The following is a 19,971-nucleotide window of genomic DNA, read 5'->3' as shown; positions in this document are numbered from 1 at the left end:
ACCTGCTTTCTAACACCAGCAACTCCATGTAGTCTATGTCCCAACTCTGGACCTGCAGGTCATTCACTGGCACCAACCACTTCAGAAAATGCCTGCTGTAAATCATTGTCCCTGCAATTTGCTGTTTTGGCCAGTTAATGTTTCTAGTAATGTTTCTAGTCTGCTTGCAGACAGAAGGATTAAACTTTAAAGACGGGAAATCTATAAACAGATTAAGGCCCTTAGAACATTGCCAGAATGCTGTGTGTTCGCAGAGGTGCAATGCAACGTACAGCTGATGTTATCAACATCAGAAGTAACCAAAGCATCCTAAGTGTGCTGGAACAGGAATTAATTAGCTCAGTAAGTCTCAGGTCACTGTCTGTACAAGTTGTTTCATCTTGACATTCTGTGAATAGAGCATAAAAGGCAAGCTGTGTGGGGCCATAATCATCCAAATGGTAACAGCAGATTCTGATTATGACTATAGCAGAAAACATTCCCAGTGCTTGTAATGCCTCTTACGGTCACAGACAAAACTCAAAGCAAAATCAAATATTCGGTACATCTAGATAAAATGCTGTCTATGCTGCTTTGGTAACTCACCATTAATGGCGTAGGAGTTATAATACATCTTCATTGCTAGTCCACACATGTTTGAAATCGTTTTTGATTAATATGTCCTTAATTTTTTTATGTCCTTTTTTTTTTTTTTTTTCTTTTTTCCCAGCCTGAAAAAAAGCGAGATCACACTGTTAATAGAGCTCCTGTAATTTTCTGTCATGTTCTATCAAACAATTGCCCTCAGACTTGAAATCTGCAAGTTACTAGGGTCACAATTAAGTTACAATTAAAAAGGGAATTTGTTAGTAAATAGACATCTTCAGATTGGAAATTCAAAATATTGCAGAGGATCTGATGCAGGTTATGCCCTAGGGAGCTATAAATACATGTAATGATGAATCTGCCATTCCTATCTCAGTTCCCATCACAGTCTTGCATGCATGGTGTTCCCACAGCTTACAAACTGTAAGTAACTGAAGTAATCCTATTTTATGGCCACCATGTGCTTTGAAAATGGCATGAAGATTTGGATTTTTGGTAATTAGTAAAAGATTTGGCAGTGTAATGTCATTGAAGAGCTGTTCTGGATGTCCAGGAAATAAATACATGGACCAGCTTTCACAACTTCAACCCTGAGCACACAGTGATGTGACCTGGAGATGTGCTGTTTTCTCTCAGGTTTTGCAAATTACAAAAAAACAAAACAAAACAAAAAACAAAACAACAACAAAACAAAACAAAAAAAACAACAACATATTCCTGTCATTTCAGAGCATTACAAAGTCTTTTGTTCTCACAGACTTCCAAGTAAGTGTGCTGGTCTCGTATATTTAATTTGTAAAGAACAAGTAAAACGTAAAAAAATAAATGTATTAGAGCATCCAACCTTTCTACAGAAAAATTTTTCAGGATACAAGAAAATAATTTTTGCATCACTATTTTTGATTGGCAAGATTATTCATTTTATTTTTTTCCTGTATTTCTTGAGCTTGTTCATGACTCTGTATTTCCCAAGTCGGTCAGCAATGAAAAAGAAAATCTTTTTCTGTTTGTTTTTATTAACGATGGACTTAAAATAATGTCATGTATGGTACACACAACATGTTTGTAAAAACATATGTTTTTGTGCACTTTGGTCTACTTAGCAAAGCAACAGAAGTGTGGTTTCCTAAACAACCTGGCAGAGTTTAAAGAGCTGCTGCTAGGTCAGTTCTCCTGTCCAGAAGTGAGAGAGGAACTCTGTTGCTAGGTGGCAATGTTCCTCAAGCAAAGATGTATTGGTAGAGCTTATAAATCTTGGGTTTTAAGCAAGCAGAAAGTAATTAGAATCACAGAATGGCTTGGGTTGGAGGAGGCTTTAAAGCCCACCCAGTTCCATTCCCCCTGCCTGGTTGCCCCCACCAGCTCAGGCTGCCCAGGGCCTCATCCAGCCTGGCCTCAAATACCTCCAGGAGTGAGGCACCCACAGCTTCTCTGAGCAGCCTGTACCAGTACCGCAGACCCCCTTGGAGTAAAGAAATTCATCCTGATAGCTAGCACAAATTTTTCCTCTTTTGTTTTAAAATCATTCTCCAATTTCCCTATCACTATCAGATCTTAGAAATATACGCCCTCCCTCCTGATTGTAGTTTGTGTCATCATTAGACAGCATTATCGCATTCTTCTTGGAACTTCACTATTGCATGATGAGAAATGCACAGTATTATTTATTACATGCATTATGCCATAATAGGACGTGGCAATTTAACACACAGGAAATATTTTAAAGAAACCTCAAAATCTCCGTATTTGTCTTGGGACAATCCAAAGGCATTCCAATTAGAAACAAAAATGAATGACTGTTTGTGAATTTTCAGATTAAGGCACACTGAACAATTAAAAGAGTTTTGAGACTCCAATTTATTACCAAGTTTTTGCACAAAAGGCCTAGAAACATGGGGGTGATGTTGGAGGCTAATGCATTGTTAAGGAGGGAGCAGTTTGGATGGACTAAAGGAAAAAGAGAGAGAAAAAGCTGCCAAAATGGAAATATAAAATATGTATGGACTGAGGAGGAGAAAAAAAAGAAATGCTGAGATCTCAAGGGTGAATATCCTTTGTTTCAGAAAATTCGAGATGGATATGGTCATTTAAATTCAGTTCTTTTATCTCTGCAAATAACATCCTGTCTTATTTTTATGGGTAAGCTTCCAATGTCGTAGAGTAGGATGTGTAAGAGCAAGACAACTGAGTGAGAAGCAGAAGTCGTTTAGTAGAAATAAGGTATTTTCCTCTTGTCTACAACTGGCTTCCTTTTCTGTTGTAAAAAGCTGGATCCCTGCAGTGTGCAGTACAATCATGTAACTTCTTTCTATCTCACTGTCAGAAATGTTCATAAAATCTTTTTTCAACCGTCTTTGAAAAAAATTCTTAGAAATTCTTAGAAAATAGAGGGCTGGAGCAGCTCCCCTGTGAAGGCAGGCGGAGGGAGCTGGGCTTGTTCAGTCTGGAGAAAAGAAGGCTGCAGGGTGACCTCATTGCAGCCTTTCAGTACCTGACGGGAACCTATAATCAGGAGGGAAATCAGCTTTTTGAAAGGGTAGATAACAGCATGACAAGGGGAAATGGTTTTAAGTTGAAGTAGGGAAGGTTTAGGTTGGATATCAGTGGGAAGTTCTCTACTATGAGAGTGGCGAGGTGCTGGAACAGGCTGCCCAGAGAGGCTGTGGATGCCCCATCCCCAGAGATGTTCAAGGCCAGGTTGGATGGGGCCCTGGGCAGAGTGGTCTAATAACAGGTATGGAGGTTGGCGTCCCTGCTTGCGGTAGGGAGGTTGGAGATTTTTGATCCTTGGGGTAGCTTCCAGCCCAAGCCATTCTGTGATTCTGGATTGATTCTGAAAGTCATATATATGAGAAGCCACAAAGGAAAATCACCCAAGAAATTAAATGCCCCAGAGTTAGGAAGGGATGAAATAATGAATGAAGAAGATGTAGAAAGGAAGTTTCTACTTCTACTTAAAAAAAAAAAAAAAAAAAAAAAGTTATATATTCTTTATTCTATTTGCATAAATAAACAGCTGTATTTATAAGGATATAAATGTTATTTTTTTTCTGACATAGGTATTTATGTAGGTCAAATTCATGATATAGGGAATATATAAAAAATTAATATACTTTTAACTGACCCTTCTTGTCCTTAAATTTCCTCCTAGCTTAGGAACCATTTTCCAGACCTCACTGCATAGGGTTAGTCATGGCATTTTGATTCCCTGTGCAGACCTGCTTAGGCTGAGCTGCCACAGTGAGTTACAGTAACAGTACCATTACTGCATTAATTTTGAGGAATACAGTAACTTCTGGTATTTCGGTACTGAAAGAGGGTGAAAAATAGGCTCTTTCCATTATGGTATATTTCAGATATGCTTTTTATCTGTTGGAGGAAGATAAGGATTACAACAGACTCAATCACATAGAGTTAAGTGGTAGAAAGGACAAATGCTTTCTATCCTCCATCCAGCTTGGTAATGTTAATGTGTAAGATGATACTGTGGGGGGAACCCAGTGCCTAAGGAACACTGAATTTTCCATATAAAATATAAGGGGCATGGACGGGAACTAAGATACATGGATAGCTACCATACTCACCAGTGCTGCTAGATATCTAGCTAGATGTTTCCTCATAATGCCCGTGCACTTTAGCCTGAGGAACACTAAGCAGAGGTAGCTGGCAACACAGAGTGCAGCAGACTGTAAATCTTGTACAGCTTTCATTACCAGAGCTGTGTTTCACTATACATGGTAAAAGAGCTAAATTTCATTTTGAAGGCAATGAAATTGGATTAATTCATCAAATATTTAGTATGTAATTATAATAATACATTTATTTCTTATGTTCAGCTTTTCATCATTACTAGTTTAATCACATCTGACATTTAACTCAATGTATGATGACTTCTTAGTTTCTGTTAATAGCATGTCCTTCAGTGACGCTGAATGAGGCTTGCTTGGACTCGAAGTTCTTGCCTACTTACGTAGGTCTTCTTGTCTCTTTGATTTTCAGGAATTTTCTGTCAGGGCAACCCAAAGAACATTTGATATTTCTTGACATTTGTATTTCCAGAACAAGTTCCTTTCAAAAAGTGTGAATTAAAAGATAGGCAGATACCTTTGGAACTAAATAAATGTTTGTCTTTTTATGACCTGAAGTAAAAATTATTAAAATACAGAACTTTGATGCATTTATTTTTTGTAATATTTTCCTGAAAGCTGTGCTTCTTTTTTACTGAAAGTTCGTGCTGAAATACAGAAATTCAGAATCTCATTAGAAAATACTGTTTAGACTTCTGAAACTTCATGAGAACAGTTAGAAACACATTATTCATTTTCAAGTAGTAGCCACATGTTTCTATAGTGATTTTATAATCTCCCGAGGATCTACTGAAGTTTCATTTTCTTTTTCTTTTCAGTTTACTGGGTGTTGTCCATAAAATTTGCTTGTAAATTTTCAAGTTCAGAGGCATACCTAGAGCTTTAAGTCAGTATCTTTGGTGGAGACAACCCACTTTGAAATCTGGTTTATGATCAGTTTTGGCGACAGTACTTCATCACGTACTTCCCATTACTAATGGTTACATTATTTAAAGAGCTCTGTATATTTCTTTTTAATATTTTCTTTATAGACAGTTTGGGTTGGCATGTTTGTTTTTTAATTCTTCTGCTGAATTGCAGACCATTTTATGAAAACTTAAATTCTTGACCAGTCACATTCAGTGCAAGGAAGAGAACATGACTTTTCTTGTCTAAATGTAGGCTTTTGGTATCCCCCGGGACAATCTGTGTAACTTTTCCAGTCACAGAGTTTAGACTGACAGGTGTGTATTTTTACTGGTGTCCTTGTGACCTTCCTGTTGGTGGGTATGTCCTTGACGCTCTTCCAGTCTGCAGGGATCTCCCCAGGCTCCTACAACCTTTGGTAATTTGTTGAGAGAGCTCCAGCTGTAATGTTTGTCAATTCCTTCTCCACTCTGGGTTGAATCCCGTTGGGCTACATGGACTTAACGAATGTTGAACTGATACAGCTGTTCCCTCACTATTTTGGTAACTGCAGACAGAAAGTCACTGCTGCCAAAGGCTGAAGACTGGGCAGCCTGATATCTGTCATTCCTCTATTAAATATTGAGGTTAAAAAACAAAAAAAAGGCATTAATGTCTCTGCCTTTTCCTCTTACATGCTTTCTGGGTGACCACCTGCAGTAGCTATCAGTCCAGCATTTGTCTTCGACCTCCTCTTGCTGTTGCTGATGATTTTCACAATTCCCTCTTGAGCTATATATTCTGAGTTAAGCATTATCTCCACAAAATCATATTTTCAAGGCTTAATTTTTCTTGTGCTTCCTCGGTTGAGAAGACTGAAAACCTATAGATACTGATTTTAAAGCAGAGCATCGAGTAGGAAATATTTCTTCTGTGGCCTCTTCATCCTACACTTTATGGGAAGCTGTTTATGTGAGTTCAGCATAAGAGCGAAAGACAAAATGACAGCAGCAAGATTTTTTAATGAAATAGAGAATTGGATTTGGTCATATAAAAATTTGTATTCCTGTTATTACTTCTTGTCCAGGGGAGATTTACCTTCTCTTAACACGCAATGACTTTTTGACTTTATGCTGGATGCTGCTTCAAATGTCACACAGCCCTACTCAAAATATCTGTCCAGTAAATGTAAATCTACGTAGAAAGGCCTGAAACAAAACAGTTTTGGATACACCTGGCTAGAAGAAACAGTTGGGGTGGAAAAATAATTAAGTAGCGTTTTTAGTTTTGTTATTGTTTAAGAACCTTGGAAGAATTAAGTTCTTCAGAAACAAATGCTGGTGTTACTAGTACTGCAAAAGCCTTCAATGCAATCTAAATTCAGAAAGTAAACAAACAAACAACAAACAAAAAGAGGTGGGGAGGCTTCTTCTCTTACCCTGATAAAGCCCAGTGGTTCACTCAAGATTCTGCAGTATTCTGCAGAGAAAGTTCTTGAGCTTTCTCATATGGGAAGGTGGAAAATTGGGACTTCAGCAATTAACTGAGGTCTGTATATGGTTGATGACATTTAGAAATACTAAGGGAAGCATTGTGTTTGCTCAAAGGAGTATTTTTTTTCAGACTTGTAGTCAAGGGCGAACATATTTTCCCAACATTGATGTATGAAGACAGAGTAACATTTGCCTGGCTCAGAAAAGTAGTTTGGCAGCCATCCAGCGTTAGGCTTATTATTAGCAAAATACTAAAGGACAGAATCCAGCATCACAGTCAGTGCATGTAGAAGTAGGAGTGTAATGGGGTGGAATGAAGAAGTGGGAGTACAGAGATGTGAGTACAGGAGGAATGTAGAGTGTAAAAGTATGTAAGTATGAGCATGGAATATGCTGTCCTGATTCTGACATAGTTGTTTGATGATACCTAAGAATTCAGTGTATAAATATTGTTAATTAACATGTAAATATTTTTTTCATGAATTTCTCTACCAATAGCTTCCCAGTCTGAAAGTAGATTGTTCTTTTCTAATATATTTCTCCACTCTGAGCATCATTTTGTGTAATTTTCCCCTATCTGCAGCATCAATGCCATGTTTGGATTTTCTCTTTAGAAGTCTCAAAATAAATCATTGTGCTGGCAGAGAAAAGAACCTGTCAAGAATGGTACTTCTGTGTATTCTCCAAAATATACTAACTTCTGAAACAGCTATATAAGTTTTACTGAAGCAGAAGGCCTAGTGCACTGTGCTGTATGTGGTGAGCTGACAACAGATGGCGGAGTGATGCCTGCCCAGCCAGTCTCTCATTCCCCCTCCTCAACAGTACAGGGGAAGAGAAAGTAAGGTGGAAGAGCTTAAGGGTTGAGATAAGGACAGAGAAATAATTTGCCAACTACCGTCAAAGGCGAAACAGATTCAACCTAGGAATTATTAATTTACTGCTAATTAACTGTAGAGTAGGGTGGTAAGAAACTAAGAAAAAACAATGGCAAGCAAATTCCCCTCCACTCTGCTTTCTTCCCAGGGTCAACTTCTGTCCCTCATTCTCAGCTTTTCTCCCAGCTGTTATGCAGCACTTTTTACCCTTGATAAATACGTTTGATAGTGGCACTACCGGTGCTGCTGGCAGACATACTTGTGTCCTGTGGTGAGTCTATTGTGCAGTCACTGTGTCCAGCACAGAGCAGTCTCACATTTTGTCTCACAGAGGCCACCTATTCAGCCACCTTTTTGTGCCAAAATTTTGATGTGGACACCAGAATGTATTTCCTGCATCAAGAAATTAAATAGCAAACAGCAGGTAACATTTATATGCACAGTTTTCAGGGTAATGTGAGGCAGACATCCTTCTAAGCTCTGAAAGGCTATTGGCATTTCTGAAAACAAATTAAGTAAAAATTAGACAATATAAGCCTTTTTTTTTTTTTTACTAGTTACAAATTCTTCAAATAATTGTTATTACCTGAATAACAGTAGGGAAGTGGATACTTGCAGGAACACTGTTCCCAAGGACAATATACAATAATTGGTAGTGATAATGTAATTTTCTCTCTCAAAAGAACAGGGTAGTGCCTGTTTTATTTCTAACCAGGTGAGAATAGCAGAGCAAACCTATAAATATGATCAGTGATCAAGATTTAAAGTAAGTAACAGTCTGATTTTATGTATAAAATGTTCCTGACAGCAAGGTAGGTACAGCTGGCAACACAGTTAGTTGTAAGAGATTGCACTGCTAATGACTCAGTGAGTACCATACTCAGAAAAGTACAAGATGACCAACTATTAAATAGAAGATCGAAGTTTTTCAGGCGGTAGTTTTGTTAAGTAGTAATGCAGGAATGAATCAAAGCTCCTAAAGCAATTCCAGCTCTCTTCTTGACATGTAGGTCCATTGCAGAGAGAATCCTGGCCTCACCCACTGTCACAGCAAGAATTCCTTATTGAGACTACTTGTGCTATTTGCTGACATCGTGAGATGAAGTGCTCAATCCGGATGTTTCCAAAACTGCTGAGGAAACCCTTGAGCCGGCAAACCTATTTGGAGCCATGTTTGTGCAATGCAGCAATAGTCTTGGTTAGTACTTCGGTATCTTATCATTAGACTTTCTTTCTCACCTTACATTTTATTAATCAAGTTAATTAAGAGACTAACATTTGATTCTGTGGAAAATCAACAGCTTGTTTCTGCTTCTTTGTACTGGGAGTTATCCCAAGGAAACGAATGTATTTTCAGATGATTCTTGTCTGTCTGATCTTTAAGGTACCAAGCTGACGTTTTCTATATGGGGACTTGTGTTTTCACATAATAGGTATCTTTGAGTTACTCTTAGGTGCCCACATCGGATGTCTGAATCTTCCAAAATCCTGACTGAACAGTATTAAGAAGACAGGACAAGCCCTTCTATTTCAGTGTTTGGCCTTGCAGCTATATTTATCAAAACGCTTGAGAACTCAATTCACTTTCATTCATGTCTGTAGCTCTGTTGGAGCCAACAGCAACCTACACCTAAGCACTCCGGGAGTTTCACATCATGCCTGATGCCTCTTATTTATATGTAGATTGTAGAGAGTGTTATTTACAGCTAGTTAGCTGAGATGGGTCGTAAACACAGTGCAGCTAGACAAGCAGCCGTATCACCTGCAAGGACAGCAAGAACAACAGGATGCACTGTGATGGTGAGAAACTAGCCATGGTCTTGTGAACTCAGCAAGGGAGTAACTTTCAGGATGATAACAGCAAGTTGCAAAGATACTTGGGGATGGTATGTAATTGGGAACCAATGATGAGCTCTGCTTTTGCAATATGTATGAGCTAATTATCCGTATTATAAAGGTACACGCAGCCAAGGAATAAACGAGATTAGCTGATCATATGTCAGTGACAGGTGTGGTCGTTTGCTTTTCTCCCGCCGTTCTACAACAGTAGATGAGACACAGAACATTTGAAAAAAGGTTAAGAATAACAACTTATTGCAGTACCACATGCAGTAAAACATTTTGATACCAAATACATGTACGTGTATTAATATGTAAATACGTGTGAATTTTCAAAAATAAATGTGAATTACTACTCATTGTTTATTGCTGTGTAAGGAGTAGATATGACTTCAAAACAGACATACTGATTAGAGTTTGCTCTTAAAGAGAGAAAAAAAGACTCCTTAGGGTCCACGTTAATGTAGATTATCAGTTAAAGGCTTATTCCTTTTTTAAGTAAAACTTGTTTTGAACATATCTGAAACTCTGAAATATTAAACTGTTCATGCTTACCATGGGCTGTTTTTCTGTGTTTCAAAATAATGTTTTCATTCCAAATGTAGCTCTTGATTTCAAATGTTGTCTTATGAAATGTAATGCACACAAGTCTGTGTGAGGCTGCAGCCAGCAGGTACTTGAGCACACAGAATCACAGAATCACAGAATGACCCGGGTTGGAAGGGACCTCAAGGATCATGTAGTTCCAACCCCCCTGCCTAGCAGGGCCACCAAACATACACATTTACTAGATCAGGTTGCCCAGGGCCCCGTCCAACCTGGTCTTGAACACCTCCAAGGACGGGGCATCCACAACCTCACTGGGCAGCCTGTTCCAGGACCTAACCACCCTTCTAGTAAAGAACTTTCCCCTAACATCCAACCTAAATCTTCCCTCCTTCAACTTAAAACCATTTCCCCTAGTCCTGCTATTATCAGCCCTTTCGAAGAGTTTACTCCCCTCCTGGGAGTAAGTTCCCTTCAGGTACTGAAAGGCTGCAATGAGGTCACCCCGCAACCTTCTCTTCTCCAGGCTGAACAAACCCAACTCCCTCAGCCTGTCCTCATAGGGGAGGTGCTCCAGCCCCCTGATCATCTGGATCCCCCAGATCCTCCTCTGGACCCTTTCCAAAATCTCCATATCTTTTTTGTACTGAGGGCTCCACACTTGAATGCTCCCGCTAACTGCTGAATTTTACACCTGAGTATCACACTATGTTTCAAAGGTAGAAATTCACTTTGTGGCATGCACACGAACATCAGTGTGTGACATGAACTCATCTCCCTGATCTTTACTGTAATTCTTGAACAACAAATTCAAGCTAAGCATCTAGACTTGTTTGTAAAGACTCATCATGACAGACAATATGAGGCAGACTGTGACTGGCAAACATGTGCCTTCTAAGGAGAGAGCTTTTTGGAAGTTGTGAGAGTGGTAGTTGCTAAAAAGCAATCCAAAATTGGACTAACAGGAGGAAAACAGATCCTGAGCACTGATCAAGGGCACAGTGTCCTAAATCAGACCAGAAAACAAGTCACACTGACTTACTAATACAGAAGTTGACAACTGATGGTGTAATTTTACTAACAGTAATACATTTATAACCCCTAAATGTTCTACTCTGCACCTTTGCAGAAGGGCTGAAGATTTCTCTGAGTTCAGTTTGTGCTCACACTGGGTGACACACAGTATGGCTGCAGAGAGGGCTTTGCCATGGCAGAAAGAAGGAAATGTATCCACTGAGGAAACTAACATCTCTGAAATACCTGTATTATCACACAGAGCTTCTCCTATGTATTTGTATTATAGCTGATTCCAATTAGGGCTGCACCACTAATGCTCTCCCAACACTACATTACAGAATTACAGAAAAAAAAAATAAATGAAAGCCACTGCTCAACCGTTGTTTGCTGTCTGTATGCATGCATTACAAATCTGGTGTCTGCATGTATGCATTACAAATCAGATCTTGAGTAACTTACAAAAGGATGCAACAGATGAACAAAGCATCCAAATGGGGCAGTGAAGACAAAAACAGAATGTAGGAGAGATCAAGCGGACGGCAATAACTAGTATCTACAATTTACAACAAGAACTCAAATGACAAGTAGTACTCTCAGCTCATAGCTAGAACAGGCTGTTCTCAGCATGGTCAGCTGTGTAAGAACCGTATCAGATGTAATCCTCATGTAAGGACTTGATAAGGCCTGGTAGAGACTGCAGAGCTGAGTTTTTTTCCATTCATAAAAGGAAAAGAGAGAGGGACTGAAATGCTAAAAGCATATAAAATATTAACTGGGTACTTGTGGTTTAATCCAGCAGGTGGCACAGCACTACAGGGCCCATCAGAAGGTTTAGGGTAACTGCAGGGTCTGTCAGAAACATCAGAGCAATTGCAGGATGCAATGCAGGGGTTAGATCAACAACAGGTTGATCTGAGTATGGTGCACCTCCCTTGGGAGGACATTTTATTCTCATTGCAATACTTGGAACAGCCACAGGACCTGTAGCAGGAGTAACTGCAGGGCTTGTCATGAGGGGTGGCAAGTCTTTTGCTTTATTATAGAACCTATAGGTACTCTCTTCCCCTTGGGGATGCTGAATAGTGTCGGGCAGAGCTCAGTAGACACGGGCCAGTCCCCAGCATGCTGCCATGATTTGTGCTTGTAGGACTTCCTGGGCAACAGGAGACCTTTATGAAATATTTTGCCAGTTTTTCATGATTCTGCGGTAGTGAAGAGGTGAAGTTCCAAGCCACTCCCAGTTGTCTGGAACTTCAGCCCGCTGCTCTACACACCTGCCTGTACCATCCCACACTCCCTGCCACTCAGAACTATCCTACCTCAGGGCAGATCTCTGGGTGATTTTCTTAAATAATTGTTTAATCTAAAACATAACCGGAAACACGTTCATGAGGCAGTAATGGCAGCACACTGGTTTGAACATTCCATGGATACTCAGAATTCCCAAGAGGAGTTGTAACTGGTTCTAGAGCCCTACAGAAAGAAGGAAAATCAAAAGGGAAGTTGAGGAACTGCTGGAAAGCATCCTCCCCTATCTCCTCCTAGCCAAGCTCCCCGAGGAGACAAGGGTAAGAGTTAATTAATAACAGTATCAACAATATGGCTTCCAAGACTCAAAGATGATTGCAATGACTAATATGCACAAAGCATTAGTTTCTTGGGAGCCAATTTTTTTTTTATGATATAAGCCAGGGCCACAAAGCACAGCAAAATAAAAACCTTAATCCAACCCCCAGAGAAAAACAATGCAACAAGGAAAATAAGCAGCTAGTAAGATGCTACACAGTATAGTTCCATGAGAAGACTCTCAAAGAGCTCCATACATAAGGAAAATATCAACACTGTGACCAGCAAATATCAAACTACCACAACTCCCTGTGTTAGCATACTCCAGTCACATCTACTATTATCTCAAGCCCTCCACATTGGGTGCCATTGTTGTGGTTTAACCCACAAATTACGTGAATGAAGCAAATCCTTTGTGAGTCTTGGATCAGTACCTAATAAAGCCACAAAGTAGTAGCAAAACACAGGTTTAGCAGGTCTGTTTCCTCAGTAAGCAGCACAATGGACAGAACTTCCAACGCCATCATCTTGGAAGAAGTACTGGAAGATTGTGTGTTGGGAGCCTTGCAGAAGACATTCCATTTAGATGCTGGTGATCTTGAACAGGCCACGTCTTCTATACTGGGACTTATGCTTAGGGTTCAAGAAGCCTGTATCTTATTAATACACTCTGTAACCTACATCTCTGGGGAAGGTAAACTATAGTGAGCCAAGGGGTGAATATATTGATCCTGGACGTGTTGGTGTCTGTGCTCCACACTGCAGTTAACCTGGGGCTACAGAACCAGCTGTGCTCTGTTGCATGTGCTGACTGTCTTTGGGCTGCACTGTGCCATGCTGCTCAAATCCCACAGGACAAATCCCACCACTCGTAGCACCAGAGCAGCCTTGCATCCTGTTGCTCATTTGGCGCAAGCAATGGCCCCACCCATGTGGCCCTACTGTTACTTAGCAGGGAGGCATCAATGGGTTCTTATGAACCTCCTTTGGGAATACAGTTGTGTTCCTGTAAGGAACTTAGATGCTACCTCTCCTTGGGCAGAACCTACCCCGTAAAACATGTGGGAAAATCCATCAAGGCTCAATCCTTTGCTACAGGCAGGTGGGGTGCTCAGCATATATGTAAAGATAGGCTGTTTTTTTCCCCCTACAAAAATTAAGTAAGTCTTATTCAACAAAAAACATGCTAATAAACATATGGAAATGTTTTTTGATTGTGAGTGCTGATAGTGATCTTGAACTCAGAAATAGCGTAATAAGCAAATCTGGCAATTGTGAGATTAAAAAGATAAATTCTGTAAAATGTATTTGCAGTGTGAGCAAGCATATGGATTAGCCTTCTAATTCTTACAGTACTTCTTATTACTGATTGTGACAGAAAAAAAAAAATAAATAAATAAAAAGACTCCAGAAAGTAGATTTTAGAATAGTCAACTGAAAAATTACAATATGTGAGAGTCCCCCATCACTTGTTAAAACAACAACAAAAACCAATCAAATGATAAAAAAAAACAACCCAGTAACCCCTGATTTTTGAAAGCTATCTGGATTAAGTGAATTCAATTTACTACTTGTGTGAATGCACCAATATTTACTGATTTGCGTGATGTCCAAACAAATTTCAGAGAAACATCATTTTCTTTCAGAGATCTGTTTCCTGGGACTGATGAAAATTTATTCTGAGGTAAAATGAAATGGCTAAGCCAAGGACTAAAAAAAAACCCACTCACAATTAACAAACAGCATTTGTTGCCTCAAAAAAAAAGGGGAAAATCTTGCAAAGTTGTAAAAAAACCTCTGGTCACATAAAAGGTTTTGTGCCTCTGACTGTACAATTTAACATCTGCTTCACTGCTGGGTGGGATGTAAGGAGCAGGTTATTCTGTAAATCTCTCCTAGCACATCACAAAAGCAGACTCAAACATTTTGAAGGGAAGTCTGTAAGTCATTTCTAGTCTTCCGGTCTTTATCTTTGCACCTTCCTGTACTACAGAACGATAATTACATTGTGTATCTCAGTGGATGATTTAATAATTTCTTCACCTCCAGAGCTGCCAGTAGTATTCAGATTGTCTCAGAAAGTATTTTCACTTCATCTGATGCCGTCTTGTGACAACAGAGCTCAGCTTCTGAAAGAATCTTCTAGGGAGACAAATATTTCTAGCATAATCTTTAGCCAAATCTGATCCTAAGATCACAGTGTATTCTTAAACAGTGTTAAATGGCAACATGTTTCATCAGGAAACACAAAGCTGCCAGCTTAGATCATGGCAATTAATGATTTAAAATACTTGGCTAGAATACCCTCATTAAAATATTATACTCTGCTTTTCTTATCCAATGACTACTAAATCTTATTCCAGCAAATCTGAAACAAAAGACATTGTCTGTGTTCACGTATGTATAAGAACAGGTACTCATTTGTCTCTATAGCTGTTGTCAGTATCAGCCACTGTATATGTAGAGCATCATTCCTCTAAGTCTTTGTTTTAATTTAACTACATTTAGGGCCAGACCCTTACATTCATTTACTTAAAGCTGGGAAATGATGTGTGATGTTTTCCAAAAAGATTTAGTGAGTCTGACAAAGAGCCTGGTACAAAGCAGAACATACAAAATAATGGGGGACTTCTGGCTTCAGCAGGTGTTCTGTGAAGCATGCACCAAACCCTTTTCTGACTGTTCTTTGTCTACTAAGTGTTGTACACCACTTGCTTAACATGCAGAGCAGCACTTATTATTTACCACATGAGGAAGAAACTAAGTGCCTAAATATCTAAATCATTTTCAATTGATTTTTTTTTTCTATTGTATTTCAGAAATAATTTCTAATGGCACCAGATGATGCTTCAGATTTGAAAAGCTGCTGTTAACCTTGGTATTCCACTGCATTTTCTTACAGTTTGGTGCTCCTGGAAGAAAGGGCAAAATTTACACAATGGATACGTCCTATTTCCATTTAACCTGTGGATAGGTAAAATCTATGGGAAGAGGTAATATCTCCTGCTAGAACAACAGATACACACATAATTGAAAAAGGTAAGTTCTGAGCTTAGATTCCAAGTTCTGGGAAGTTGCAGATTATACTATTTTAAAGAAAATATAACATAGGTTGTAGCATACGTCAGAATTGTTGGTGGTTCATTCAGTAAAGAAAATGCATAATCTTTAATAAAGATTCAAAAAAGACTGGCACAACTTCACTGCTGTTTGCATTAATTCCTGTCTTACTCATAATTATACATTAGGGCATCCAATTAATAAAGTGATAAACAGTTACAAAGTTAAAATGGAGTTTAAAATGTCTGTGTCTGAAATGAAGAATGCTATGTAGTGTCCTATATTCCATCCCTTTTGAAGGATCAAAATGTGAATTATCTTTGTGTGTTATTTTGGTAAGACGTTTTGTTCCTGCTCTCACATTTCTCTGACCCATTGCTTGGTTTACTTCTTAAAACAAACAAACAAACAAAAAGCCCCACTCCAGAATTTAGTCATGATGCACAAAATCTCAAATTAAAATAGTTGCTATGCATGGCAGAACACACTTAGGGTAATTTTCCCCCATGCTTAGGCCTTTTTTCCAAGTGCCAGCTCATTTGAGGTCATTAAAAATAGAACGTTTGACTCGAGAACATCAGGAAGCAAGGGGGAGGACAACCACTCATAAGTACCTGAAATAGGTTAATAGCGATATTGTCACTTCTGAACAAATAATGAAGGGTGGCATTTCTTACAGACACTGAATTCATTCTTATAGTAGGGCCAGTGCTTTTCCAAAGCAAACTGCAAAGCACAACACAAATGCTTTGCAATGAACTTTTGAACTACATTTTAATGGGGAATGTTAAAGGCCGCTGCTCTGATGCATTTCGGTTTCTGCAGGATATTTCTTCCAAGGAAAAACACTGCTTTTTCACACACAGTGTAAAAAACAACATAAGGACCCAAATGCTGTTTTTCAGTGTATCTACAGGGCTTCTGGTGGCAGTTTCAGCTTTTCATCTGTATGCTGGGTTAAAAATGAGCCCTAAGTAAGTATGTGCAAGATTTAACCCTCACCAAACATCCAGGAAAAGAAAGTAAGGCTCTCTAGGCAGGAAAACATGCAAATGTATTCACATAATATTTTGTACCTCTGGAAAAAAAAGGTGATCAAACAGGATATCCTGCCCAGTTCCCACCTAGAGCTTCTGGAGGAGTAAAAACTCTTATCTGGCCCTGAATGCAAGATCTTCTTCAAAGGGGTTGTCTTTTTGCTGACAACACATGTAGAAACAACAGTGTTACTGGTGTGAGGCTGCCAGTTTCCTTCTGACATCTGTGCACATGTATTTGCTGTGACTTAAACCCGGGCTTGTTTATTTTGGAGAAGGCCTTCTAGTACATAAAGGGAGCTTATAAACAGGAAAGGGACTGACTTTTTACATAGGCAGACAGTGACAAGGGACAATAGGAGGATGGTTTTAATGAAAAAAAAAAAAAAAAAAGGGGGGGGGGGGGAAATTTAGTTCCATCCCTGGAGGTGTCCAGGGCCAGGCTGGATGGGGTCCTGGGCAGCCTGAGCTGCTGGGTGGCAGCCCTGCGTACAGCACAGAGCAGAACTAGATAATCTTTAAGGTCCTTTCCAAATTACTCCATTCTGTGGTGTTGTGTAAATGGAACAAGCTTAATTGTACGCATGTATAAACGTGACATGCTGTCTTTTCACAGGGAACTTGGAAAATTCTCAAATGTTACAGTATAATTGCTCACATACATTATGCTATAAAGAAAAAAGAAAAATAATGCCAGAATGTGCTTGGAAAAAGAAGTTAAATATCCTATCTCCTCTGTGAGTGGCACGTTAACAGAAACTGAAAAACTGCATTTCTTCTTTTTTTTTTTTTTTTCAAAAAGAATTTATATATATTTCACCAAACTTTAAAAATATATACATATAAAATAAAAAAAAAAAAATCAGAATTTGTATTTATCTTTGTGGACCCATCAGGACAATCCAGCTTTTCTGGCTAATTGTAAATGGTACAACAGTGGGGAGGGGGCATGATGCTTTTCCTGTGTAAATCTCATATAATATTGAGTCATTTCTTAGAATAAGCAGGTACGAATGGCAAAATGTTCCCAGCATACATATAAGGAGTCTGAACATACAATGCAATCCAAAACATAGTTAGAATTTTCTGTGTCTCCAACCTAAAGTTTAATCACAAATTCTGAAAATGCCTCATATTTTCATTGAGAAATAGATGCATTAAACATTTTGGAGTAAAATAAAAAATCACCTTTTTGAACATCTTTAAACATATCAGCACCAAAATAAAAGCAAGGTGTCATATTATTTTTGTTAGTTGCCATCCTGAAAATATAACTGGCTTAGGAAGCAGACTAATGGAAGTACAGAAACCCAAGAGTATGCTTTATTATTATACCCATTCTGAGGTAATAAATTTGCATTTCAAATAATGTGTATATAAAATACCTTGCCATTCAATGCCCTCTATATGTCCAAGGCAGCATTTTCAGTGTTCAAAAGCCTCCTTTCTCTCTCTCTCTCTTCATATAGATGAAATGAGTCCTGTTGTCCTTTTCCCCACCAATGACTTTCTGTATTTCCCTCCAATACTATACATTCACTTGTCTTCTTCCTTGAGAGAACATGACCTAAATTCAGTGTTAGGTGCCAAGGGAATTTTAGTAATATACAGCAGGCACTGCATTGCCATAATTGGCAGCACATCTCAGGTACAAGAATCTTCACACCAGATTGGCCAAGGCAACATTTAACTGGCTGTCTCTGCGACAAACCAAGTTTCACAACACATCTGCATTTTTACTTCAGTACCCGATGGAGTGTCTCAGTTCCTGCAGGAGTTCTAAATGGATGTCAATTATCTGCTTTCTGCTAACTCAGCCTTTCCCACCATTTAAAAAATACTTGCAGAAAACATGCTTTTTTCAAGTGATTGTGATGGTTTTATGCAAGACTTCAAAAACATCTATTTTTCTTAGTAATACAAGATCTTCTGGTAGATTCACATGAGGAGATAGTAAAACACCTTCACTGTTACTGCACTTCCATTTAGAAAAAGACCTCAATTAGTCATTGCCTCAAGATCCTTCTCTACAGTCACTTTAAAACAAAACGAGCTGGAAATAGTCTCCTGATGGACACCTACTATCATCTCATAAAATTATGTATAACAATAACTATCTCCCACCCAAAAGTACAACTGACCAGGTTATAATTTTTATCCTCCTGTAGCTGAGTGGTCAATTACATCCACATATCATTTAATTTTAATGCTGAATTTTCTCTATTTTTGTTATTTTGTTTTTATCTACTATGTTTGTTTGTATTTAAGTCGACCAACTGAAAACGTGTGTGTAAATAGGAAAGAACTAAAAAGCCTTGTTCCTCAGTGTCTTTCACTGATGGCACACTCACTTTTATTTGTGGCGCTGATACCTGAATCTGTAGTGACCATGTGTGGTGTATGCTGGAACCGCACCCAGAATACCCAGTTATTATTTATTCTGCTACTGACCTGTTAAGGCAGAACAATATAGTAATGTTTTCTCTTCTGTTGTTGTGATGGGGATCACTTTGTACTTATGGTTACATAAAATGTATTACGTGCTATGCATACTCATGTTCTAATGAAGTATGGGATCAGGATTAACCCTCGTTGGATACATCACAGAATCACTAAATGGTTTAGGTTGGAAGGGACTTCTGGAAATCACCAGCAGCAAATGGATGATGGAAGGAAAACTGAGTTAATACTTTCCACTGAAATACACAAAGAGCTGTGTCTGTTTAGGTGCTTTGTAACTCATTTCTCACTGTCTAGTGACACAGAAAGAAATAAGGTAGAATGACCAGCTTGGTCTAGTGGCTAGAATGTTTTTGAGGATGTAGGACCAAATATCCAATCAACAAAGGAGAGGACACACACAATTACACTGTGGATGTTAAATGTCTTAAATGGAACTGATTTGGATGGAACCAGGGTCTGATGCTATGTCTGGTGATGGAAAACAGTGTAATTCCATTGAAGATGATGGAGGTAAAGTACTGAAAATGTTGAATGAAATCAGATAGCATGTATCTGATAGCTGGCCAACAGGGAAAGAGTAGATTTTAAGGGTAGGAAAAAATGCTTGAGGCCTGAGATAAGTAATCCAAAAATCTCATGTCATTAACACTTGCAAATCAGTGCAGCAAAGCACTAGGTGTCTCACTAACTCAAAAAACAAAATAAAACAAAAAACGAGATATCAGCGCTGTATGTTACCAGTATGACCGACTGTCACCAATGATCACTGATGGTAATGCTGAACACTTAATCACCTTTCTTCAATGAATTGCTTTGGTAGGGTGACATGTGATAGTACCCTACCCATCCTACAACATTGTGTCATTTTAAGTGTTATTCTTTCAGCACTGCTCCACCAGGCCTGTGCAGTCTGTGTGGAACGCATCAGCAGATATATCCAGGAGGTGACTGCCTAAGAAAGGCTGGTCCTTACCACCCTTGGCTTTTTCCCATTCTCGGTTCCAAAAGACTCAAA

This window comes from Coturnix japonica, chromosome Z (genome assembly GCF_001577835.2).
Source record: "Coturnix japonica isolate 7356 chromosome Z, Coturnix japonica 2.1, whole genome shotgun sequence".
In the NCBI taxonomy this organism is placed as follows: Eukaryota; Metazoa; Chordata; class Aves; order Galliformes; family Phasianidae; genus Coturnix; species Coturnix japonica.
Note: the sequence above shows the minus strand (reverse complement) of the source record.